Genomic DNA, 27,521 nt, shown 5'->3' with positions numbered 1-27,521 from the left:
TGGTTGTACTTCCCATCTCTCACTTAGTTTTCCCTTGGGGCGTTTCTCTCTGACTAATACTCGGTCTCCAGGTTGGAGCGGTAACTCTTGAGTTGGTTTGTGGCCTTTATGTTCTTTTTCTTGCAGCTGCTGACCCGCCAACCGCCGTATCGTTTGCAATCGTTGCTGATGCTCTTTCACCCATGAGGTGACAGTTCGCTCCATCAGCTCCTCTGGCTGTTCCAAATTCAGCTCAATGATCTCTCGTCCAGCTCTTCCAAACAACAGTAGATAGGGGGTATAACCCGTGGTGGAGTGGACCTGATTGTTGTAAGTCCAGACCAATTCCGGCAGATAGTCTGGCCAACACGCCTTCTTATCCTCCTCCAATGTTCTCAGCATTTGAAGTAAGGTTCGGTTGAAGCGTTCACAAGCTCTGTTGCCTTGAGGGTGGTAAGGGGTGGTCCGGGAGCGCTCGATGCCATACATACGATACAATTCTTCCATCACCTTGCCTTGGAAACATGCGCCTTGGTCGGAGTGGATGTGCTTTGGGCACCCATACACCCAGATGAAGTCTGACAAATGGCTCGCGCCGCCGTTTCCGCAGTCTGATCTCTAGTCGGAGTGACTACTGCGAATTTAGAGAAATGATCGGTCATCACCAAACAGTATTGCAGCCCCCGGGCCGAGTGTCCCATGAGGAGATAGTCGATCATCAACACTTCTAGCGGTTCCTTAGTTTGTATGGTTTGGATGGGTGCCCTCTGTTCGGTACTCTTAATGAGGTCACATACTCGACATTGCCGGCAAACCTCTTCCACCACAAACTCCAACCGGTGGTAATACACATTCCGCTGTAACCATTTGTAGGTCTTTGTGGGGCCGAAGTGCGCTCCAAATTCGTGGGCTTCTTTAGCTACTTCTTGAGCCATTTTTCCTGGGATGACCACTTGCCACCTTACTTCCATATCTTTTGGCTGTTGCCTCTTACGATATAGCACTGACTCGCACTTCCAGTCTATCCCACTGGTGTAACACACTCCTCATTTCAGAGTCCAGATCATCTCTCTCTTGTTTGCCAGGCTTCCGCTTTTGAGTTACCCACCATTTCATCTGTCTCAGCCCTTCGTCTTCATCCTGAACATGTCCCCATTCCTCATTGGTTCTCCCCAGGGACCGGGGTAATGCGCAGGCCTCCCTTCTTGACTGGGCCGCAACCATTGGGGGCTTAAACTTACGAAGTTCTGGGGTTTCCTCCTCTTCGAGTTGCTCATCAAGATCCCCCACTGGAGTCTCCACAGTCACTCTTGACAGCCCATCAGCATTTGCGTTTTCGGTAGCAGAGCGATAACGGATGTTAAAGTCAAACTTGGCTAGGCGAGCCACCCACCGTTGTTCCAAGGCCCCCAATTTAGCACTCTCAAGGTGGGCCAGGGGTTTATTGTCTGTTTGAACTTGAATCTTGGTTACTGTCAGGAAGCCTGCAAACTTTTCTGTCATGGCCCACACCAGGGTAAGGAGCTCTAACCGGAAGGAGCTGTAATTGTGATGGTTTCTTTCGCTGTCTCTCAGGGACCTGCTGGCATACCCGTTGACTCTCTCATGTCCATCCTGTATCTGAGAAAGTACTGCACCGAGTCCATGAAAGCTACCATCTGTGTACAACAGGAACGGGTGATCGAAGTCTGCGTAGGCCAAAATCGGGGCTGAGGTAAGGGCATTCTTTATAGCCTGGAAGGCCTCGTCTTGTCCCTGTGCTCAGGGGATGAGCTGGGTCTTCGGCACTCCAGCGGTCCCCCTCAGCAACTCATTGAGAGAACCCGCCACCCTTGCAAAGTCTTTAACAAACCGGCGGTAGTACCCAGCGAGTCCCAGGAAGGCCTGGAGTTCTCTCACAGTTCGAGGGACTGGCCACTTCTGGATAGCAGCCACTTTTCCTGGCGAGGGTAGAACTCCATCTTGTGACACTATGTGGCCCAGGTACTCGATCTCTCTCTTAAAGAGGTGGCACTTCTTTGGCTTCACCTTCAGGTTATGAGCCCGCAGTCTTCCGAGTACCTGTCCAAGCCGGGCAAGGTGTTCTTCGAATGAGGCCGAAAACACAATGATGCCATCCAGATAGATCAGGGTAGCCTCAAAATTTAAGTCTCCCAAACACTTTTCCATCAGCCGTTGAAATGTGCCTGGAGCATTGGAGAGCCTGAAGGGCATCCGGTTAAACTCGAACAGCCCCATAGGGAGGATGAAGGCGGTTTTCTCTTTGTCTTTCTCTGCCACGGCTACTTGCCAGTACCCACTTGCTAGGTCCAGGGTGGAGAAGTACTTGGCTTTCCCCAACGCTGTCAAGGATTCCTCGATGCGGGGCAATGCGTACGAGTCTCGAACAGTGCAGGCATTGAGTTTCCTGTAATCTACACAGAACCAGATGGTCCCATCCTTTTTCTTGATGAGCACCACTGGGGCTGCCCAAGGGCTCTGACTACTCTGCACCACTCCTGAATCCAGCATCTGCCTCAGTAATGTTTTCACCTCTTGATACATCTTGGGCGGGATCTGCCGATATCATTCTCGAATTGGACGAGCTTCCCCAGTTGGTATCTCATGCGTGATGGCTTCAGTACAGCCAAAATCTTCGAAGTGACGGGTGAATGCGGCCTGATTTTCCCACAGCATAGTTTCTATTGCTTGCACATGCTCAGGGCCCAGAGCCTTCACATCCACTTCCATTTGATCAAGGATGACCCGCTCACTCCACTCCGGGGATGGTGTCTCTTCGTCCCCCGCAGTAACTGCTAGGGTCCACCCCGCACCTTCTTTTGGTGATAAAGACATCTCCTTCTGACTCACCACTTCACCCTTATGTAGGTACACCAGGGCCAGATCTGTCCCTCGTGGCAAGGTGACCTCCCCAGGACCCACATTCAAAGCTCTTATGGGGACATGTCCTCGCTGGACCACAGCTATCGTACAAGCTATCATGACTTCTTGGTCCAAGGCTGAACAACCACTTCCAACCCGTCAAGTTTGCGGTGAGTCCCCACTGGAAGGTATATTATAGTTTCTCACTCGGGAGGTAGGATTACAGGTTCTTTACCAGGAGCCCTGATGACCCCTACCGTCTGATAAGATGGCACACTCTTCTGCGTCCCACAGACGCGGATCAGTCGTTGAAGAGCTTCTTGAGTAGGCTTATGTGTAGTAGCCTTCTTCCAATATCCAGGTCCCCGTTTGGTAAACATAATCTGATCGAGTTCACGTAGGATATTCATTCCCAGTACTACAGGCACATCCTCCTTGATAGGCTCAGGGATAGCAGGATCCCTTTTCTCTCAACTTCTTGCCCACAGATTCGAATATTCATCCACACGACCCCTTTGACTGGGATCGGTTGTTGGTTGGCAGCAAACAACCGGATCAATGTCTCTTTTTCTGGCTTGGCCAGGTCCTGGAAATGCTGCTTGAAATACGCTTCTGGCATCGTTGTCACTTGTGACCCGGTATCTATCAGGCAATCCACTAGAATTCCTTCGAATTCAGCACGTAGGATGGGGCTCCCAGCAATCAAGTGTTAGTTATGATATGGAGCGGCCTCTCTTCTCGCCTCCCCTGCAGAGTGCCTCGGGGGTTGGTAGTTTAACGGCGGCTTCCACTGGCCTTGAGTATAGTTCCGACAGTCTCTGGCAAGGTGCCCCCGTCCTCCACATTCCCAGCATTGGATGCCTTCTCCTCGCCGAGGGGTACCTTGAGCCTGTCCTCGTGCCTCCGATGCCTGATGGGAGGGGGCTTGCTCGCACTGATCCCTTATCGGTCAGGCTGAAGAATGGTTGCATGAGTATGGTGGGTCAGACTGTTGTAGTTCCCCCACTCTTCGCTCCATCTGGGTCAGTTTCTCTTGCACGTTGACAAGGGACCGCTGCAAGTCTTGCACCACCTGGACCAGCACCTCCTGATGGTTTGGGTCCCCTCTGGTATTGGCGCCCTGGACACGCATCACCCCAGATGCATAGCTCTCTTCTTTACTTTGGGCCACTGTTTCCACCAGGATTTGATGAAACGTAAGAGCTGGATCTGCCCGGACCCATTCTGACAGTGCTCGTCTCAAGGATGTGCTGTGCAGTCCCAGAATGAATTGCTCCCGGAGTATGCGGTCTTTAGAGCCCATGCCGCCAAATCCATCCACCTCCTTTCTCTGCACATCTGCTAACACTTCTTGCAGTGATGTTGCATACTGAGAAATTCCTTCTTCTTCCCGCTGCAGCCTAGAGAAAAATTTGGCGCGAAGGTGTCCGGCGCTAGCAGTCTCGCCGTAGCTCCTTCAGGGTACTGCGGGTGATTTCTGGTTGTAGGCAGACGTTTCTACAGGCTTCTCCCTCTAGGGCAGTTAAAGCAATGTCCACTTCGAGGTCTGGGCTGATGTTATAAATCTTCAGGGTGCTTTGCAGCTGGGACACCCAGTCGGACAGTGGCATATTCTTGCCATCAAACTTTGGTAGTACACTAAATATGGTGCCCATAGTGAGTGTCCTTGCATTCCCGCCATTGCTGTCTGCTGCCTCCATCTTGGTGACAGTACCCTGCTCGCAGTGCCACTTGAAGCGATGGCCGGCGGACCACCACGGTGCAGGATGACTACTGTACACAAGATGAGGTGCAAACAACAAAGGGTAGATTTATTGGAAGGCAAGGAATGAAGGGAATGAGGAAGATGCAAACAGAGGTATACAATGGCAACAGACAATTTACAAGAGTTATGAACTTTAACTTTTCCGTAAAACAGCACGGTGCTACAACTATTGCAGACTCAAAATATGTCTAACAAGCAAATGTAAACAATAAACAAGTGAGGATGCTACTCTACGTATAACCTCCCTGGCCTTTACTAAGCAGGCCACACGGCTCCCGTGTACTGACTATTGAAGCCTACACTAGGCCCTAACAGGTGCACAAAACAGGAACAAACTCACGGTGATGTTGGAGAATCAGGTCCAGTCCCAGTGGGGCCCCCAGCAGTCTAATATGGTGGTGCGCACGGCTTTCTGTCAGCTCTGTGAAACGTGGTCTTCTCCTTGCTTCTGGATGCTAGGGATGCTCCTGGAAACTGTAAATCCCTTTCTCTGTATCTTCGTGGCTCTCTTGCAGCTATATCAGGACACAGTTCTTCTCTCTTTCAGCTATCAGCACAAAAAGTCCTCTCTGAAGCAGCTTCAGCTCACACACGCTGCTCCAGCTCCACACCTGCACACTGCACAGACTAGTTCATTCCAACGATTATTGCAGGGGAGAAGCAGAACATTCCATCACGCTAGACAAGGGGGTGCAGCCTCTTAAAGTGACAGCGTGTTCCTTACTGTACAGCGTGTTCCTTACTGTCCATAACAGCACCACCCTCTTACAGCAGTTCCATGGTTTTCTGTGCAGTTCACTCCGGGAAAATGGCCGCCGGAGGGCAGCACATGCGCAGATGGAGATCTCGGCACGAAGATCTCGGGAGATGATATTTCAGCGCTGAGATCTGATCTCCCGAGATCTTGATGCCGAGATCTCCATCTGCACATGCGCTGTCCCACGGCGGCCATTTTCCCCAGAGTCCACCGGACAGGAAACCATGGAACTGTCGGCAGAGCCTCCGAGCAGCACCCCCACAGCAGCATCGGAGTCCCCCTCATTGGAGCACCCTCTCATCCCAGCCTGCGGCCTGCAGCATCACCCTACTCCTGCCTCCTCCAGCAGCAAGCCCGATTCACCACAGCCACCACCCCCGGTAAGCAATAAGACGCATGGATTACAAGAGGCACCAACATTTTATTGAAAAAAAAAAACCTTATTTTTCTCCTCAAAACTTGGGGTGCATCTTATAATTCAGAGTGTTTTATAATCCAAAAAAACTGTATTTTGGTGCCTTATGCACAATGACACCAGCAAAATAAGAGTAATCAGAGAGAGTAAAGAAACAGGACCCTTGTTGCACCCCACAAATGTGTCCACGATCTATGTAACAAGCTCTGACAAGTACTCAGATTGCTAGTATTTTTTAGGGAAAAATGTGGTAAAGTATAAAAAGGGAGTACTTAACAAGGGGTACAATGTCATAGTTACATATAGGAATTACTTGTTTTTAGAACATTTACAGTCACTTTGCAAGATACCAAGAATAAATAGCAATATTCATCCTCACATCAGATATTTTAAATATAAATCCCAAAGACTGTCATGGAAACTAATATAGCTTAATTATAATGGGGTCAATTTGGTTTCAATTAAAGTATGACTGAAGAACCGTGAATCCTCAAACTGTGCGCAGTACATTGTGGCTGTATAGTTTGTCGCTATTACTAGTACAGCACTACATAGTTTTTTTTCCAACGATTTTGCTGCTACAAAAATCTGCAGAGAAAAGCTGAGACTGCAATCACAAGCATGCATTATTGAACAACTATTCCATACTGAAATAAAAAACATGGAAGAAAAGGTAGCACACATGCTCTATAGATGTGTTTCTTATGTAGAAAATCTATAATTCACTTTTCCAAAGAATATTTGAGGTGTTTTTTAGAGCAGAATTCTAGATTAACAGAAAGCTCCATGTGAACATAACCTTTTGACGTAATTTAAATGTCCATTTTTCATTGTAGTTGTGTTTTCCACTAATGAAATACTGATGGTCAAAACTGACACACTGACCAAACACTGGAGAAAAGCAGTTCTTATTTTGGCGTCTCATAAAAATCACTGATGTCTGAATTAGGTCCAATTCTTCCTATCAGTAGCTTAAAATGTTTTAGCAATGAATGGGAAATAAGGATAACTTGTCAGACGCTCCCCCAGGTCCCACGCCTTCCAGCGTTGTTCTGTGCAGCTGTTCCAAACTCCGGCAAGGATACCTGTATATTCCGGCAAGCTGGTGTGTGGTTTGTCTTGGTGTCTGTGTTTGTATGTTGTAAGGCTAATGCACACGGCGGGGGACCTGGGGGAGCGTCTGACAAGCGCAGTGCGCATGCCCTGGAATCCCAGCCCCGCACTGTGCATAATGCATAACACAGTGCGGGGCGGGGATTCAGTAACAGGGTGGCCGCACTGCCCGCACAGGCGCAGTCAGGCACCCTGCATCAGAGCTAGGACGGCCAATGCTCTATGCGCCTGCTCCAGGCAGAAGAGCAGAGCGCAGGCGCCGGATTTCGGACGAAAACAGTGCTGAGGGGGCGGCGACAATCGTCCCAGAAGAGATGACTGACAGCAGTTGGGCGCTTCAAAGAGGAGGCTTCAGACCTGCCTCCAGGTACAAAGATAGGTATTTGAGCAAAATTATAAATACCTTTATTGTGGGAATATCAGCAACAAAAACTAAAAGAGTCACCTTGTTAGATTGCAGCATTACTGCTGCACAAGGTGGCTCTTTTAGTTTATAATGGCTGGAGGGGGTGATAGTGTCCCTTTAAGGAGTTATAAGGGTTAAAAGTTGACCAGCAATTTCTCATTTTTACAACACCATTTTTTTTAGGGACCACATCACATTTGAAGTCATTTTGAGGAATCTATATGATAGAAAATAACCAAATGTGACACCATTCTAAAAACTGCACCCCTCAAGGTGCTCAAAACCACATTCAAGAAGTTTATTAACCCTTTACGTGCTTCATAGGAACTGAAACAATGTGGAAGGAAAAAATGAAAATTTAACTTTTTTTTGCAAACATTTTAATTCAGAACCATTTTTTTTACTTTCACAAGTGTAAAAACAGAAATATAACCATAAATTTTGTTGTGCAATTTCTCCTGAATGCGCCGATACACCATATGTGGGGGTAAACAACTGTTTAGGCACACCGCAGAGCTTGGAAGAGAAGGAGCGCCGTTTGACTTTTTCAATGCAGAATTGGCTGGAATTGAGATCGGATGCCATGTCATGTTTAGAGAGCCACTGATGTGCCTAAACAGTGGAAACGCTCCACAAGTGACATCATTTTGGAAACTAGACCCCTTAAGGAACTTAACTAAATGTGTGGTGAGCACTTTGATACCCCAAGTGCTTCACAAAAGTTTAGAAAGTAGAGCCGTGAAAATAAAAAATCGTATTTGTTTACACAAAAATGATCTTTTCGCCCACAAATTCTTATTTTTACAAGGGTAACAGGAGAAATTAGACCATAAAAGTTGTTGTGCAATTTCTCCTGAGTAAGGCGATACCCCATATGTGGGGGTAAACCACTGTTTGGGCGCACCGCAGAGTTTGGAAGAGAAGGAGTGCCGTTTTACTTTTTCAATGTAGAATTGGCTGAAATTGAGATCGGACGCCATGTCGCGTTTGGAGAGCCCCTGATGTGCCTAAACAGTGGAAACCCCCCACAAATGACACCATTTTGGAAACTAGACCCCTTAAGGAACTTATCTAGATGTGTGGTGAGCACTTTAAACCCCCAGGTGCTTCACGGAAGTTTATAACGTAGAGCCGTGAAAATAAAAAAATCAAAATGTTTCTACAAAAATGATCTTTTTGCCCCCAAATTTTTGTTTTGTCAAGGGCAACAGGAGAAATTAGACCACTACAGTTGTTGTGCAATTTCTCATGAGTACGTCGATACCCCATATGTGGGGGTAAACCACTGTTTGGGCGCACCGCAGCGCTTGGAAGAGAAGGAGTGCCATTTTACTTTTTCAATGTAGAATTGACTGGAATTGAGATCGGATACCATGTTGCGTTTGGAGAGCCCCTGATGTGCCTAAACAGTAGAAACAGCCCACAAATGACCCCATTTTGGAAACTAGACCCCTTAAGGAACTTATCTAGATGTTTGGTGAGCACTTTAAACCCCCAAGTGCTTCACAGAAATTTATAACGTAGAGCCGTGAAAATAAAAAATCCTTTTTTTTCCTCAAAAATGATTTTTTAGCCTGCAATTTTTTATTTTCTCAAGAGTAACAGGAGACACTGGACCCCAAAATCTGTTGACCAGTTTGTCCTGAGTATGCTGATACCCCATGTGTGTGGGGGGGCACTGTTTGGGCACCCATCAGGGCTCGGAAAGGAAGGAGCGCCGCTTGGAATGCAGACTTTGATGGGATGGTCTGCGGGCGTCATGTTGCATTTGCAGAGCTCCTGATGTACCTAAACAGTAGAAACCCCCACAAGTGACCCCATTTTGAAAACGAGACCCCCCCAAAGAGCTTATCTAGATGTGTGGTGAGCACTATGAACACCCAACTGCTTCACAGAAGTTTATAATGTAGAGCCATGAAAATAAAAAAAATCATATTTTTTTCCACAAAAATGATCTTTTCACCCCTAAATTTTTACTTTCACAAGGGTAACAGGAGAAATTGGACCACAAAATGTATTGTGCAATTTATGCTGAGTAGGCTGATACCCCATATGTGGGGGTAAACCACTGTTTGGACGCATGGCAGAGCTCGGAAGGGAAGGAGCGCCGTTTTGGAATGCAGACTTTGATAGAATGGTCTGCGGGTGTTATGTTGCGTTTACAGAGCCCCCGATGTACCTAAACAGTAGAAACGCCCCACAAGTGACCCCATTTTGGAAACTAGACCCCCCAAGGAACTTATCTAGATGTGTGGTGAGAACTTTGAATGCCCAAGTGCTTCACAGAAGTTTATAATGCAGAGTCGTGAAAATAAAAAATATTTTTTTTCCACAAAAAATATTTTTTAACCCCCAAGTTTTTATTTTCACAAGGGTAACAGGAGAAATTGGACCCCAAAAGTTGTTGTCCAATTTATCCCAAGTACGCTGATGCCCCATATGTGGGGTAAACCACTGTTTGGGCGCATGGCAGAGCTCAGAAGGGAGGGAGCACCATTTGACTTTTTGAGCGCAAAATTGGCTGTGGTGTTTAGAGACCCCCTGATGCACCTAAACAGTGGAAACCCCCCTAATTCTAACTCCAACCCTAACCCCCAAAACACCCCTAACCCTAATCCCAAAGCTAACCATAACCCTAATCAAAACCCTAAACCCAACACACCCCTAATCCTAATCTCAACCCTAACCTCAAAACCTAACCCTAATCCCAATACACCCCTAACCCTAATCCCAACCCTAACCTTAACCCTAATCCCAAACCTAACCCTAATCCCAAATGTAACCCTAATGCCAACCCTAATCCAAACCCTAATCCCAACTCTAACCCTAACTTTAGCCCCAACCCTAGCCCTAACCCTAACTTTAGCCCAAACCCTAACTTTAGCCTTAAACCTAGCCCCATCCCTATCTTAAGCCCCAACCCTAACCCTAGCCCTAGCTCTAACCCTAATCCTAGCTCTGACCCTAACCCAAGCCCTAACCCTAGCCCTAACCCTAAGGCTATGTGCACACGTTGCGGATTTTGCTGCGGATCCGCAGCGTTTCCGCAGCTGCGGGTCCGCAGCAGTTTCCCATGAGTTTACATTACAATGTAAACCTATGGAAAACATAAAACGCTGTGCCCATGCTGCAGAAAAGAACCACGCGGAAAAGCAGCGGTTTACATTCCGCAGCATGTCAATTCTTTCTGCGGATTCCGCAGCGGTTTTACACCTGCTCCATAATAGAAAACCGCAGGTGTAAAACCACAGGGGAATCCGCACAAAAACCGAGGTACATCCGCGATAAATCCGCAGGAAAAACGCATTTTGGCCCTGCGGATTTATCAAATCCGCTGCGGAAAAATCTGCAGAGAACCATTCTACGTGTGCACATAGCCTAACCCTACCCCTAACCCTACCCATAACCCTACCCCTAACCCTAATTGGAAAATAGAAATACATACATTTTTTTTATTTTATTATTTTTTCCTTACTAAGGGGGCGATAAATGGGGGGTTATTTACTATTTTTTTTATTTTGATCACTGTGATAGGATCTCACAGTGACCAAAATAAAACAAGAGGAAGAATCTTCCTCTGCCGGCCGGCAGATCATGGCGGGCACACTGCGCATTCGCCCACCATTTTCTTACCGGAGCAAGAAGCCGGCGGCCAGCAGAAGAAGCAGGAGGACCCAGGAACACCGGTAAGTATAACAGGGTCCCCGAATCCCCCTATTTCTCTGTCCTCTGATGTGCGATCACATCAGATGACAGAGAATGACATCGCTTTTTTTTTTTTGCGGTAGCCGGTAAACAGTTAATTACCGGCGATCGCAAAACAGAGGTCGGTAAAAACCGACCCCGATCATGTTCTTTGGGGTCTCGGCTACCCCCGGCAGCCGAGACCCCAAAGATCTTCCGGGCGCCGGGCAGCGGGCGCACTGCGCATGCGCCCGCCATTTTTTTCACCGGAAAAAGATGGCGGCGCCCATCGGGAGCCACGAGGAGCACCGAGGGAGATAGGTAAGTATCGGGGGGTGATCGGGGACCCCATTTCTCTGTCCTCCGATGTGCGATCACATCGGAGGACAGAGAAATTAAATGGCAAATCGCGTTTTTTTTTGTTGCGACCGCCAGTAAATGGTTAATTACCGGCGATCGCAACTCGGGGGTCGGTAAAAATCCCCCGAATCATGTTCTCTGGGGTCTCGGCTACCCCGGCAACAGAAACCCCAGAGAAAATCCGACTCTGGGGGGCGCTATTCACCTTTTACACAGCGCCGTTAATTAACGGCGCAGTGGTTTAAGTATCCTTAACTGCCGCCGTTAAAAGGCGTATCGGCGGTTGTTAAGGGCTTAAAAGGTGGAATGTTTACCTGAAATAATGCTGTTATTATTATTACAAGGGATGAGCGACACTGAGGCGGTGGCTGTTCACAGTACATACATGGTTCCCAGCTGCGATTACTTTTCCACACAAGCCATCCCTGTCCTGCATACACATGTTGCGGACAAAGTCAGGTGTGCACTGTGCAACTCCATCAGTGGCAAGGTCCATATTGCCACCGATATGTGGTCCGGAAACATGAGCAGGGACAATATATCTCTCTAACTGCCCAGTAGGTAAATGTAGTGGTGGCTAGGCCAGTTTTGGAGAATAAGGAGAAGGAACCGTCTTCACAGCAGGGTGAGACACAAAGCAGCTCACCGGCATCCCTGGAGCATGACTAGGTGCATACAGAAGTCCCAGACTACAGCTCCCACTGAGGACAGCTTGGCACACATGAGCCAATGCATGCTGCTGTGCCTGCGCTACAAATACCGAATTGCCCAGATTGTTACCAGTTCTGATTACTGGGTGGCCACCCTGATGGATCCCGTCTACAATAACAAAGTACCATCCTTTATTCCGTCACTGGAGAGGGATTGGAAAATACGGGAATACAAGCTGGTAGACGCACTACTGACGGTGTTCCCACCTGACAGCGGGGGCTAAGTGGAAGAACAAGGCAGAGTTGGAAGTCGCCAATGCAGCTGGGGCAACGGCGCCACCTTGGAAGGGAGGGTTAGCATGGCCGAAATGTGAAAAACCTTCCTAAGCATGCCACAAGATCCGGTACTACCATCTGATAGGGTCCGCATTAGCAATAGGCAGCGTTTCAATAACATGGTGGAAGAGTACGTGTCTACACGTCTCCACGTACTGACAGATGGGTCTGCCCCATTTCAGTTCTAGGTCTCCAAATTGAACACATGGCCTGAGCTTACCCTTTACGCCTTGGAGGTGCTGGCCTGCCCTGCATCAAGTGTACTGTCGGAACGTGTGTTTAGTATGGCAGGGGGTGTAGTCACAGACAGGCGCAACCGTGTGTCCACAGACAACATGGGAAAGCTCACATTAATTAAAATGAGTCACCTGTGCATCCCAAAGGAGTTGACCGTATCTTTTGCAGCCCCCTAGCCCTTACTATCACCATTTTGCACCCATTTTACAGCACCAAATTTTGGGTCCCCATTGACTTCTATTGGGATCAGGAATAAGTTTGGGTCAAGTTCTGATGCCCGAACCGAACTTTGGAAGTGTTCAGCCGACCCAACCCAAACATTCACCCAATGTCCGCTCATCACTAATTATTATTTTTTATTATTATTAATACATTTTACATCTGACATATTTTTTCCCCAAATTGCCAAATTCATACTGAACTAGCAACAATGATGAAGTAGTCATCAAATATGTAGATAATTAGTATGAACAAGCGTTTCTATTACATCTAATCACTGGACTCTGTAATTAGCCCTAATTAATGTATTTACCGTATGTCAATACGTACTTTAGGTTCTGAGAGTTCCTTGTTGTTGCTCTATTCGAGGGGTCTCAAACTTGACTGGGTACATGGTCCAAACATCGAAAAAAAAAATTGAGGGGGTGCATTCTTTGCAGGACAAACTAACATTTTTAGTGATGCCATTTTTTTTCTATACACTTTTTGGTAATTTTTTGGAAGATTTTTGTGGTGTTTATTTTTCTTTAAATGGCATTCATCGTATAGGTTATGGTACAGTTTTATATCTTGGGTCATTATGGATGTGATGATAACAAATGTGCCCTTTTTGTACTTTAGTTTATATATAAAACAGTAATTTTAGTGACAAAATATTTTTCATGCTTTATTTTGATTTTTGTTTCAATGTTATTTTGCCACATACAGTAAATAGTGTCTTACAACTAGTACCATATAGCAATTCTGGCAAACATCTTGTAGTAATGCAGTGTCGGCCAGGGTTGGCAAAGGCCCACCAATAATTTTTACTCTTGTGGCCCACTGTTCAGCTGGATGCAAAAAAAGACCTGACCCTAGTACATAAATTTACTTTTGCTTCTATGTAATATTAAATTGGCAAGCTTGTTTACTGAATGATTAGATGTATCTTTTTCTGCAAATAGTGAATCAAGTGCAATAGCACTGCTCTTCAGCACTCCTTCACAGGGGCCTACCGGAGGATTCTCCTTTTCCCCTGTGGACCAGTCCAAGCTTCTAGTAATCTGCTCCATGCTGGTTACCTTTTTGTAGTAATCTCCCCATATTGAAGTAATGTCCCTATCATAGTCCCCTTCTTGTAGTAATGTCCTCATATTGTAGTAATGTTCCCATCCTGGTCCCTTCTTGTAGTCATGTCCCCATCCTGGTTCCTTTCTTGTAATAATGTGCCCATATTTGTGTTCATCTTGTAGTAATGTCGCCATCCTGGTCCCTATATTGTAGTACTAGTCCCCTACTGAGCCGTTCTTCACATACACATTAAAAAAAGATTCTTCTCACCTGTCCTACATTTCCTTGACATCCTCATTTCTGCACATGTGGGCCTCAGGCACTGTAGACCCCCTAACGATCGGGGCCTGGTCCAGGGGCTGCTGACATTAGCACTTTATTTCAGTTGAATGTTTCCCCCTCAATCAACAACCAAAGTGATCAACCTATGGGTATCTTATACATGTAATCAATAATAACAAAAAAACTTAAAGAATTCTCTCTTTAATTAGTTTAAAAACCCAATAAATAAAGACATACATGCACACACATTTGCACAGAAAAACAGTGATTTAATAAAAAATTGTAAAAATGAGGGGAGAGAGGGACTAGTTTGCCCTTCACAATTCCCTTCCTGACAGTGGAGGTTGGCATCCTATGTTGAAACTGTGTGGTGCTCCCACTCCTCACCGACTACCCCTATATAGCCCTACCACTACTATAACTGACCAGGCATCTCCAGTAGGTGATCAGATAATATGTAATGAACATACACTACTCACAAAAAGTTGGGGATATTTGGCTTTTGGGCAAAATTTTAGGATGAACTTAAAATGCACTATAACCTTTTCAGGTGAACTGAATGTGCCGTTCTCTAAATTTTGAATACACATGTCCAACCGTTCAATATTTCAGTACTTTTTGCACAACTTGCTGTTCTCTAACAAGGAGCTTAATGGCAAAATTCACAACAGGTGTTTGATCCACAAATCGGTCAATACATTTCAGGGTTAAATTAGATTTGGTATTTAAACAGTCCTCCACATCATGCTGTTCACATTTTGACATCATGAGACCAAGATGACACCTAACAATTGAGCAACAGTACCTCCCCATTGCAAGGCTTCAAACAGGATGTTCTCAGATGGAAGAGGCCACTGAGCTTAGAGTGTCACAGACTGGGCTGCCACTAGGAATTTTGAGGCCCCATACTGGCAAAATTTTCGGGGCCCCCTTGAGACTCTGACCAGGCTCCACTCCAGCCCCATCTCCACCCCTCAAACTGTCCACAGTCCCACCGCTCTAGGAAAAACTCCACTTCTCACCAATCACACATTAGAAGTTCCCATCACCAGATTACTTATATAGCCAGCAGCTTTTGTTTTGGCCAAAAGATTTGTTAAGCCACCATCACGACAAGGTATACTATTTTGGCCGGGCCCTACTCTAACCTACTAAACATTTGTTAAAATATCCAATACAATTTAGGTATATCTTTATTTATTTTTCAATTTTGAAAATGACCAATACCATCATATACAGGTCCTTCTCAAAAAATTAGCATATAGTGTTAAATTTCATTATTTACCATAATGTAATGATTACAATTAAACTTTCATATATTATAGATTCATTATCCACCAACTGAAATTTGTCAGGTCTTTTATTGTTTTAATACTGATGATTTTGGCCTACAACTCCTGATAACCCAAAAAACCTGTCTTAATAAATTAGCATATCAAGAAAAGGTTCTCTAAACGACCTATTACCTTAATCTTCTGAATCAACTAATTAACTCTAAACACATGCAAAAGATACCTGAGGCTTTTAAAAACTCCCTGCCTGGTTCATTACTCAAAACCCCCATCATGGGTAAGACTAGCGACCTGACAGATGTCAAGAAGGCCATCATTGACACCCTCAAGCAAGAGGGTAAGACCCAGAAAGAAATTTCTCAACAAATAGGCTGTTCCCAGAGTGCTGTATCAAGGCACCTCAATGGTAAGTCTGTTGGAAGGAAACAATGTGGCAGAAAACGCTGTACAACGAGAAGAGGTGACCGGACCCTGAGGAAGATTGTGGAGAAGGACGGATTCCAGACCTTGGGGAACCTGAGGAAGCAGTGGACTGAGTCTGGTGTGGAAAGGCGTGTGCAGGAAATGGGCTACAGGTGCCGCATTCCCCAGGTAAAGCCACTTTTGAACCCTAAACAGCGGCAGAAGCGCCTGACCTGGGCTACAGAGAAGCAGCACTGGACTGTTGCTAAGTGGTCCCAAGTACTTTTTTCTGATGAAAGCAAATTTTGCATGTCATTCGGAAATCAAGGTGCCAGAGTCTGGAGGAAGACTGGGGAGAAGGAAATGCCAAAATGCCTGAAGTCCAGTGTCAAGTACCCACAGTCAGTGATGGTGTGGGGTGCCATGTCAGCTGCTGGTGTTGGTCCACTGTGTTTCATCAAGGGCAGGGTCAATGCAGCTAGCTATCAGGAGATTTTGGAGCACTTCATGCTTCCATCGGCTGAAATGCTTTATGGAGATGAAGATTTCATTTTTCAGCACGACCTGGCACCTGCTCACAGTGCCAAAACCACTGGTAAATGGTTTACTGACCATGGTATTACTGTGCTCAATTGGCCAGCCAACTCTCCTGACCTGAACCCCATAGAGAATCTGTGGGATATTGTGAAGAGAAAGTTGAGAGACGCAAGACCCAACACTCTGGATGAGCTTAAGGCCGCTATTGAAGCATCCTGGGCCTCCATAACATCTCAGCAGTGTCACAGGCTGATTGCCTCCATGCCACGCCGCATTGAAGCAGTCATTTCTGCCAAAGGATTCCCGACAAAGTATTGAGTGCATAACTGAACATTATTATTTGATGGTTTTTTTGTTTGTTATTAAAAAACACTTTTATTTGATTGGACGGGTGAAATATGCTAATTTATTGAGACAGGTTTTTTGGGTTATCAGGAGTTGTAGGCCAAAATCATCAGTATTAAAACAATAAAAGACCTGACAAATTTCAGTTGGTGGATAATGAATCTATAATATATGAAAGTTTAATTGTAATCATTACATTATGGTAAATAATGAAATTTAACACTATATGCTAATTTTTTGAGAAGGACCTGTACAAGGGACAAATACCACCGCACCATGACCGCACACCCTATTACTACCACATAGTGACCTATAATACCACATACAAGGAAGAAATACCGCCACACTATGAACAGACCACATATTACCACCACAGTGACTGAATAATAGCACATACAAGGAACAAATACCACCACACCATGACCAGACCACATAGTGACTGAATACTACAATACTGATCATTAATAAAAAAACCCACAATACTATCAACATAAGTGCCATTATACACAGGAGATCTGTACTTAGTATGCAGTGTCTGTGTACAGGTAATGCAGTGATCACCAGTGACATTATACACAGGAGCTCTGTATATAGTGTCAGCGTACAGGTAATACAGTGATAATCAGTGACATTATACACAGGAGCTCTGTATACAGTAGGAGTGTACATGTAATACAGTGATCACCAGTGACATTATACACACGAGCGCTGTATATATTGTACAGGTTATACAGCGATCAATGACATTATACACAGGAGCACTGTATATAGTGTCAGTGTAAAGGCAATACAGTGATCACTGGTGACATTATACACAGGACTGCTGTATATAGTATAAAGTGTATAGTGTCAGTGTACAGGTAACACACTGACTCACCAGCGACTTCTCTAGGTGAAATCCTTCACCTTCGCTTTTCATCTTCATCCAGCACAGATCGCCATAACTTCTTCCAGCCAGGACTCGTCTCTGCAGGAAATAACACAGTTATCTAGAGCACCTATTGCAGAACACATTACTTATTTTTTTCCCAACTTCTTAACTACATCAGAAGAAGAAAAAAAGGTGACATAGTGTCGCTCTGCACAGTAACAGGACCGTCTCACCCATTTAAAACAGTATCCTCAAAAGATAAAATAAACACATCACTGTAGTAATAATATCCCTTAGGCTAGTTTCACATTTGCGGTTGAGTCCGCAGCATCTTGTCTACAACCGCAAACGCATGCAAAAATGTATGCAAACGCATGATAACACAGCGTTTTTTATCCGCATCAGCTTACGCAAGACGGAAAAAAACCCGCTGCGTTTGCATGCGTTTTTGCATGCGTTTGCGGTTTTTCTGCACATGCGTTCGATAGGAAAAAGATTTTCCAGGAGAATTTCCTTGACACAAGCCACTCCAAATGGGTGTGTCTCACGTGATTTCTTGTTTACTCAGAAAACACATGCGTATGCAAATGCAAGCGAACGCATGTCCTTGCCTTCCTATGCGTTCCCATAGACTGTAATGAGTTGTTTTGACGCACAACTTCCGCAAGCGTCCGCATGCATATGGCGGCGGAAATTTGCCTCCTCAAAAATTGCAACATGGTGCATTAGCCACGCCCAGCCGCACACCGCGAAACGACGCATGCGTAAGCGAACATGGGCGAACGCATGCAAACGCATGTACCTGCGTCCACAATGTGAAAGATATGAAATCAAGACGCATGCGTATGTATGCATCAGAAACGCTACGGACACAACCGCAAATTTGAAACGGGCCTTAATTAGCCCCTATGGTAATAATATCCCCAATCCTGGCCCCCGTGTGTCTCATTCCTGGCTCCAGCCATATGTTCTCCCATCCTGCTCTCATGAGTATCCATTCTGCCCCCATGTGATATCCCAATCCTGCCCCATCTGTCCCACGATCTGGCCCCATCTGTCCCATGATCTTGCCCCATCTGTCCCATGATCCTGCCCAATCTGTTCCGTGATCCTGCCCCATCTGTCCTGTGATCCTGCTCTATCTGCCCCATGATCCTGCCCCATCTGTCTCCATTGTATCCATTCTGTCCATGATCCTGCACCATGTGTCTCCATTCTGCCCCATCTGTCTCCATCCTGCAACATGATCCTGCACCATCTGTCTCCATCCTGCCCCATATTCCTGCCACATGTCTCATCCTGCACCATGGCTTCATCCTGCCCCGTCTCCATCCTGCCGTTGTGTCTCCATCCTGCCCCTGTGTCTCATCCTGCCCTGTGTCTCCATCCTGCCCCGTGTCTCCATTCTGCCCCCGTGTTTCCATTCTGCCTCCATGTCTCCATTCTGCCCCAGTGTCTCCATTCTGCCCCAGTGTCTCCATTCTGCCCCAGTGTCTCCATCCTGCCCCCTGTGCCTCCATCCTGCCCCCGTATCTCCATCCTGCCCTGTGTCTCCATCCTGCCCCCGTATCTCCATCCTGCCCCCGTATCTCCATCCTGCCCCCGTGTCTCCATTCTGCCCCGTGTCTACATTCTGCCCCACGTCTCCATCCTACCCAATGTGTCTATTCTGCCCCATGTCTCCATTCTGCACCATGTTTACATCCTACCCCCATGTCTCCAACATGCCCCATGTCCCATCCTGCTCCCGTTTCTCCATCCTGCCCCTGTGTCTCTATCCTGCCCCTGTGTCTCCGTTCTGCCCCATGTACCTATTCTGCACCGTGTTTACATCCTGCCCCCATGTCTCCATCCTGCCCTCATGTCTCCATCCTGCCCCGTGTCTCCATCCTGCCCTGTGTCTCCATCCTACCCCCGTATCTCCATTCAGCCCCCGTGTCTCCATCCTGCCCCCATGTCTCCATTCTGCCCCTGTGTTTCCACTCTGCCCCAAGTCTCCATTCTGCCCCTGTGTTTCCACTCTGCCCCAAGTCTCCATTCTGCTCCTGTGTATCCATTCTGCCCTGTGTCTCCATCCTGCCCAATGTCTCCATTCTACCCCGGGCAGGATGGAGACACATGGTCCATGTGTCTCCATCCTGCCATCGCAACATATTGCGGTTTGCCGCTTTCAATAAAAATAAAAGACTTTCTCCTTACCTGGCCACGTTCCTGTGGCGATGTTCCCTCCAGGCATTTCAGCGCGGACTCGCTGGCGAATGACAATGTCATATGCCGGTGACGTGCGCGCTGACGTCAGCTGCCAGCTTTCGATTGGCTGGCGGCTTTTAACTATTGCCGTGCGGGCCCGCACGTCAATAGAGTTTAAATGAACCTGCGCCTCGGATGCAGGTTTAGTTACTGCACCAGCAGAATCCTGCTGCTGGGGCTTGATAAGCAGAAGAGAAGGGGCCCAATGCGGGCCCCCTCAGCTGATCTGGCCCCATACACTAGTCAGGGCAGTAATGCCCTGATGGCAGCCCTGGTCACAGATTGTAATCAGCAGGTTGCAACAGAGATATAGAGTGGCTGGAAGAGTCAAAAGAAAGGCATTGGACGTCCCTTGGCCACATCCCACACTGATGACCGCTCATTGAGAACAATGCACTTTGGAGCCTGATGATGAATGCCACACAACTCCAGGCACATTTAAGGGAGGTGAGACGCACCCAAGTGTCACATCAGACCAGTCAAAATGGTTTCCTTCAGTGTGGTCTGGGTGCTAGATGACCTGCAAGGGTATCTGACCACACCACCAGGCACAGGTGTCATCACAAGAGAGTATCTACACTGAATGAAGGACTAGTTGACATCAGTGGTGTTCACTGATGAAAGTCAATTTACGCTGAGCAGAAATTATGGCCGCCAACGATGTTGGAAATGTCAAGAATAGCATTCACCTGAATGGGTCTATGTATGTGTCTCCGGTACGTGTGAATACTGTCACCACACATACTGGACACACTGATGTCTGAAAGAGCCTTAAGGGACCAGCTCTCAGGTAGACGCTGGTGCTCACACAAGTGTCCGATTAAACCTGCAGTTTATTAAACGTCCATAAACCATCCAGCCTAACAAACAAAACAGCCTCTTCTGGGTACAAAAGGTATAACAGCACCACAATGGAAAATAAAGTCTGTATATAGCACGGGCTCACCTGTTTAAATACAGATTTTCACTCAACCTCTAGCAGAGACTGAGCCACACATCAAGGTCTTTCCACCTTGCACACACCACACCAATGACAGCTGGACTTTCTTATATCTGCTCTATCACGCCCCAAGGTGGGGATAATTAATCAGCCAGTCCCACCCATGTGACTGAGTGCTTGAAAACCCAGCCCTGCACATGCCCTATTAACATTCTCAACACTACAGGTGCTGGAGCCTGATTTTTTTGGGCTTACATCACTGAGGCTACCAACCTTTATGATAAATATCTCCCCTCGAAGACCTGTCCGGCAGCCATCTTACAGCTCACTATGATGGCAATTGCATTCCTATAATGCTATGTGTTAAGGTTTTGATTACGGGCATTGTATGTGCCAGAAACTCATCAGTTTGCCATGCATTTACCTAATTGAACATGTGTTTTTAATATGGATTAAGTAATTTTTAATTTTTGGAAGTGCTCTGCATCCTTGGAAAATGTGAATTGTTTGCTGCGGATCAACAACGGAATCCAACTATTTGAGGCTGGTGGAATTCTATTTTATCAACTGGAGTAAGATCACGTCCGATTTAGTATAGTGTAAAGAAGTCAGAACACTCAGGCCTGATTCATCATTTCTCCAGTTTACTGGAGTAATTTGCGCTATTTTAATGGTGTTAGAATATGTGCTGTGACAGAACACTCCGGGATCGCCTTTGCTGGGGTCAAAGGTCACGTGGTTTGTGCATTGAACTCTGAGGCGACAGCAGGTTTCCAAGTTGACTGACCTCAGGTCAGGTTTATTAAAGTGAAAGCAAATACAGAAAACAAAACATAAAAATAAATCCTTGCCTGTCCGGCGCAAACTAAACAAATACGTTGCTATCTAACAACTGGGGGGGCTTCTCCCTCCCAGCTAACATTACACAGATCATGAGCACAGCTCACACTCACGTTTGTCTCACACAGACAGGCATTCTGTGTGCCCCAGGCTGACACCAGAAACCTCCAGCTGGTCAGCTGTTATGGTTCTCAATGGCAAGAGAACATAGCCCAGCATACATAGGAACTAGCTCTTGGAAGGATGGAAACTTAAACTGACCATGAACTAAACCTGCCGCACAACTAACAGTAGCCGGGTAGCGTAGCCTGCGTTTTATCCCTAGACGCCCAGCGCCGGCCGGAGGACTAACTAATCCTGGCAGAGGAAAATATAGTCCTGGCTCACCTCTAGAGAAATTTCCCCGAAAGGCAGACAGAGGCCCCCACATATATTGGCGGTGATTTAAGATGAAAATGACAAACGTAGTATGAAAATAGGTTTAGCAAAATCGAGGTCCGCTTACTAGATAGCAAGAAGACAGAAAGGGTACTTTCATGGTCAGCTGAAAACCCTATCAATACACCATCCTGAAATTACTTTAAGACTCTAGTATTAACTCATAACATCAGAGTGGCAATTTCAGATCACAAGAGCTTTCCAGACACAGAAACGAAACTGCAGCTGTGAACTGGAACAAAATGCAAAAAACAAACAAGGACCAAAGTCCGACTTAGCTGGAAGTTGTCTGGTAGCAGGAACATGCACAGAAAGGCTTCTGATTACAATGTTGACCGGCATGGAAGTGACAGAGGAGCAAGGTTAAATAGCGACTCCCACATCCTGATGGGAACAGGTGAACAGAGGGGATGATGCACACAAGTTCAATTCCACCAGTGGCCACCGGGGGAGCCCAAAATCCAATTTCACAACAGTACCCCCCCCTCAAGGAGGGGGCACCGAACCCTCACCAGAACCACCAGGGCGATCAGGATGAGCCCTATGAAAGGCACGGACCAGATCGGAGGCATGAACATCAGAGGCAGTCACCCAAGAATTATCCTCCTGACCGTATCCCTTCCATTTGACCAGATACTGGAGTTTCCGTCTGGAAACACGGGAGTCCAAGATTTTTTCCACAACGTACTCCAACTCGCCCTCAACCAACACCGGAGCAGGAGGCTCAACGGAAGGCACAACCGGTACCTCATACCTGCGCAACAATGACCGATGAAAAACATTATGAATAGAAAAAGATGCAGGGAGGTCCAAACGGAAGGACACAGGGTTAAGAATCTCCAATATCTTGTACGGGCCGATGAACCGAGGCTTAAACTTAGGAGAAGAAACCCTCATAGGGACAAAACGAGAAGACAACCACACCAAGTCCCCGACACAAAGCCGAGGACCAACCCGACGCCGGCGGTTGGCAAAAAGCTGAGTCTTCTCCTGGGACAACTTCAAATTGTCCACCACCTGCCCCCAAATCTGATGCAACCTCTCCACCACAGCATCCACTCCAGGACAATCCGAAGATTCCACCTGACCGGAGGAAAATCGAGGATGAAACCCCGAATTACAGAAAAAAGGAGACACCAAGGTGGCAGAGCTGGCCCGATTATTGAGGGCAAACTCCGCTAAAGGCAAAAAAGCAACCCAATCATCCTGATCTGCAGACACAAAACACCTCAAATATGTCTCCAAAGTCTGATTCGTCCGCTCGGTCTGGCCATTAGTCTGAGGATGGAAAGCAGACGAGAAAGACAAATCTATGCCCATCCTAGCACAGAATGCCCGCCAAAATCTAGACACGAATTGGGTTCCTCTGTCAGAAACGATATTCTCCGGAATACCATGCAAACGAACCACATTTTGAAAAAACAGAGGAACCAACTCGGAAGAAGAAGGCAACTTAGGCAGGGGAACCAAATGGACCATCTTAGAGAAACGGTCACACACCACCCAGATGACAGACATCTTCTGAGAAACAGGAAGATCCGAAATAAAATCCATCGAGATGTGCGTCCAAGGCCTCTTCGGGATAGGCAAGGGCAACAACAATCCACTAGCCCGAGAACAACAAGGCTTGGCCCGAGCACAAACGTCACAAGACTGCACAAAGCCTCGTACATCTCGTGACAGGGAAGGCCACCAGAAGGACCTTGCCACCAAATCCCTGGTACCAAAGATTCCAGGATGACCTGCCAACGCAGAAGAATGAACCTCAGAAATGACTTTACTGGTCCAATCATCAGGAACAAACAGTCTACCAGGTGGGCAACGATCAGGTCTATCCGCCTGAAAATCCTGCAAGGCCCGCCGCAGGTCTGGAGAAACGGCAGACAATATCACTCCATCCTTAAGGATACCTGTAGGTTCAGAATTACCAGGGGAGTCAGGCTCAAAACTCCTAGAAAGGGCATCCGCCTTAACATTCTTAGAACCCGGTAGGTATGACACCACAAAATTAAACCGAGAGAAAAACAACGACCAGCGCGCCTGTCTAGGATTCAGGCGTCTGGCGGACTCAAGATAAATTAAATTTTTGTGGTCGGTCAATACCACCACCTGATGTCTAGCCCCCTCAAGCCAATGACGCTACTCCTCAAAAGCCCACTTCATGGCCAAAAGCTCCCGATTCCCAATATCATAATTCCGCTCGGCGGGCGAAAATTTACGAGAAAAAAAAGCACAAGGTTTCATCACGGAGCAGTCGGAACTTCTTTGCGACAAAACCGCCCCAGCTCCGATTTCAGAAGCGTCGACCTCAACCTGAAAAGGAAGAGCAACATCAGGCTGACGCAACACAGGGGCGGAAGAAAAGCGGCGCTTAAGCTCCCGAAAGGCCTCCACAGCAGCAGGGGACCAATCAGCAACATCAGCACCATTCTTAGTCAAATCAGTCAATGGTTTAACAACATCAGAAAAACCAGCAATAAATCGACGATAAAAGTTAGCAAAGCCCAAAAATTTCTGAAGACTCTTAAGAGAAGAGGGTTGCGTCCAATCACAAATAGCCCGAACCTTGACAGGATCCATCTCGATGGAAGAGGGGGAAAAAATGTATCCCAAGAAGGAAATCTTTTGAACCCCAAAAACGCACTTAGAACCCTTCACACACAAGGAATTAGACCGCAAAACCTGAAAAACCCTCCTGACCTGCTGGACATGAGAGTCCCAGTCATCCGAAAAAATCAGAATATCATCCAGATACACGATCATAAATTTATCCAAATAATCACGGAAAATGTCATGCATAAAGGACTGAAAGACTGAAGGGGCATTTGAAAGGCCAAAAGGCATCACCAAATACTCAAAGTGGCCCTCGGGCGTATTAAATGCGGTTTTCCACTCATCCCCCTGCTTAATTCGCACCAAATTATACGCCCCACAGAGATCTATCTTAGAGAACCACTTGGCCCCCTTTATGCGAGCAAACAAATCAGTCAGCAGTGGCAACGGATATTGATATTTAACCGTGATTTTATTCAAAAGCCGATAATCAATACACGGCCTCAAAGAGCCATCTTTCTTAGACACAAAGAAAAAACCGGCTCCTAAGGGAGATGACGAAGGACGAATATGTCCCTTTTCCAAGGACTCCTTTATATATTCTCGCATAGCAGCATGTTCAGGCACAGACAGATTAAATAAACGACCCTTAGGGTATTTACTACCCGGAATCAAATCTATGGCACAATCGCACTCCCGGTGCGGAGGTAATGAACCAAGCTTAGGTTTTTCAAAAACGTCACGATAGTCAGACAAGAATTCAGGAATCTCACAGGGAATAGATGACGAAATGGAAACCAAAGGTACGTCCCCATGCATCCCCTTACATCCCCAGCTTAACACAGACATAGCGTTCCAGTCGAGGACTGGGTTATGAGATTGCAGCCATGGCAATCCAAGCACCAACACATCATGTAGATTATACAGCACAAGAAAGCGAATAATCTCCTGATGATCCGGATTAATTCGCATAGTTACTTGTGTCCAGTATTGTGGTTTATTACTAGCCAATGGGGTGGAGTCAATCCCCTTCAGAGGTATAGGAGTTTCAAGAGGCTCTAAATCATACCCACAGCGTTTGGCAAAGGACCAATCCATAAGACTCAAAGCGGCGCCAGAGTCGACATAGGCATCCGCGGTAATAGATGATAAAGAACAAATCAGGGTCACAGATAGAATAAACTTAGACTGAAAAGTGCCAATTGAAACTGACTTATCAAGCTTCTTAGTACGCTTAGAGCATGCTGATATAACATGAGTTGAATCACCACAATAAAAGCACAACCCATTTTTTCGTCTAAAATTCTGCCGTTCGCTTCTGGACAGAATTCTATCACATTGCATATTCTCTGGCGTCTTCTCAGTAGACACCGCCAAATGGTGCACAGGTTTGCGCTCCCGCAGACGTCTATCGATCTGGATAGCCATTGTCATGGACTCATTCAGACCCGCAGGCACAGGGAACCCCACCATAACATCCTTAACGGCATCAGAGAGACCCTCTCTGAAATTCGCCGCCAGGGCGCACTCATTCCACTGAGTAAGCACAGACCATTTACGGAATTTTTGGCAGTATATTTCAACTTCATCTTGCCCCTGAGATAGGGACATCAAGGCTTTTTCCGCCTGAAGCTCTAAATGAGGTTCCTCATAAAGCAACCCCAAGGCCAGAAAAAACGCATCCACATTGAGCAACGCAGGATCCCCTGGAGCCAATGCAAAAGCCCAATCTTGAGGGTCGCCCCGGAGCAAGGAAATCACAATCCTGACCTGCTGAGCAGGATCTCCAGCAGAGCGAGATTTCAGGGACAAAAACAACTTGCAATTATTTTTGAAATTTTGAAAGCAAGATCTATTCCCCGAGAAAAATTCAGGCAAAGGAACTCTAGGTTCAGATATAGGAACATGAACAACAAAATCTTGTAAATTTTGAACTTTCGTGGTGAGATTATTCAAACCTGCAGCTAAACTCTGAATATCCATTTTAAACAGGGGAACACAGAGCCATTCCAGGATTAGAAGGAGAGAGAGAGAGGAAGGCTGCAATATAGGCAGACTTGCAAGTGATTCAATTGAAAGCACACTCAGAACTGAAGGAAAAAAAAAAAAAAATTTTTTCAGCAGACTTCTTTTTTCTCTCCTTTCTCTGCCAATTAATTTAACCCTTTGTGGTCCGGTCAAACTGTTATGGTTCTCAATGGCAAGAGAACATAGCCCAGCATACATAGGAACTAGCTCTTGGAAGGATGGAAACTTAAACTGACCATGAACTAAACCTGCCGCACAACTAACAGTAGCCGAGTAGCGTAGCCTGCGTTTTATCCCTAGACGCCCAGCGCCGGCCGGAGGACTAACTAATCCTGGCAGAGGAAAATATAGTCCTGGCTCACCTCTAGAGAAATTTCCCCGAAAGGCAGACAGAGGCCCCCACATATATTGGCGGTGATTTAAGATGAAAATGACAAACGTAGTATGAAAATAGGTTTAGCAAAATCGAGGTCCGCTTACTAGATAGCAAGAAGACAGAAAGGGTACTTTCATGGTCAGCTGAAAACCCTATCAATACACCATCCTGAAATTACTTTAAGACTCTAGTATTAACTCATAACATCAGAGTGGCAATTTCAGATCACAAGAGCTTTCCAGACACAGAAACGAAACTGCAGCTGTGAACTGGAACAAAATGCAAAAAACAAACAAGGACCAAAGTCCGACTTAGCTGGAAGTTGTCTGGTAGCAGGAACATGCACAGAAAGGCTTCTGATTACAATGTTGACCGGCATGGAAGTGACAGAGGAGCAAGGTTAAATAGCGACTCCCACATCCTGATGGGAACAGGTGAACAGAGGGGATGATGCACACAAGTTCAATTCCACCAGTGGCCACCGGGGGAGCCCAAAATCCAATTTCCAACAGTCAGCCTTTATTCCTGCACTTA

Source organism: Ranitomeya variabilis, chromosome 5 (assembly GCF_051348905.1).
Source record: "Ranitomeya variabilis isolate aRanVar5 chromosome 5, aRanVar5.hap1, whole genome shotgun sequence".
NCBI lineage: Eukaryota > Metazoa > Chordata > Amphibia > Anura > Dendrobatidae > Ranitomeya > Ranitomeya variabilis.
This window is presented reverse-complemented; position numbering follows the sequence as displayed.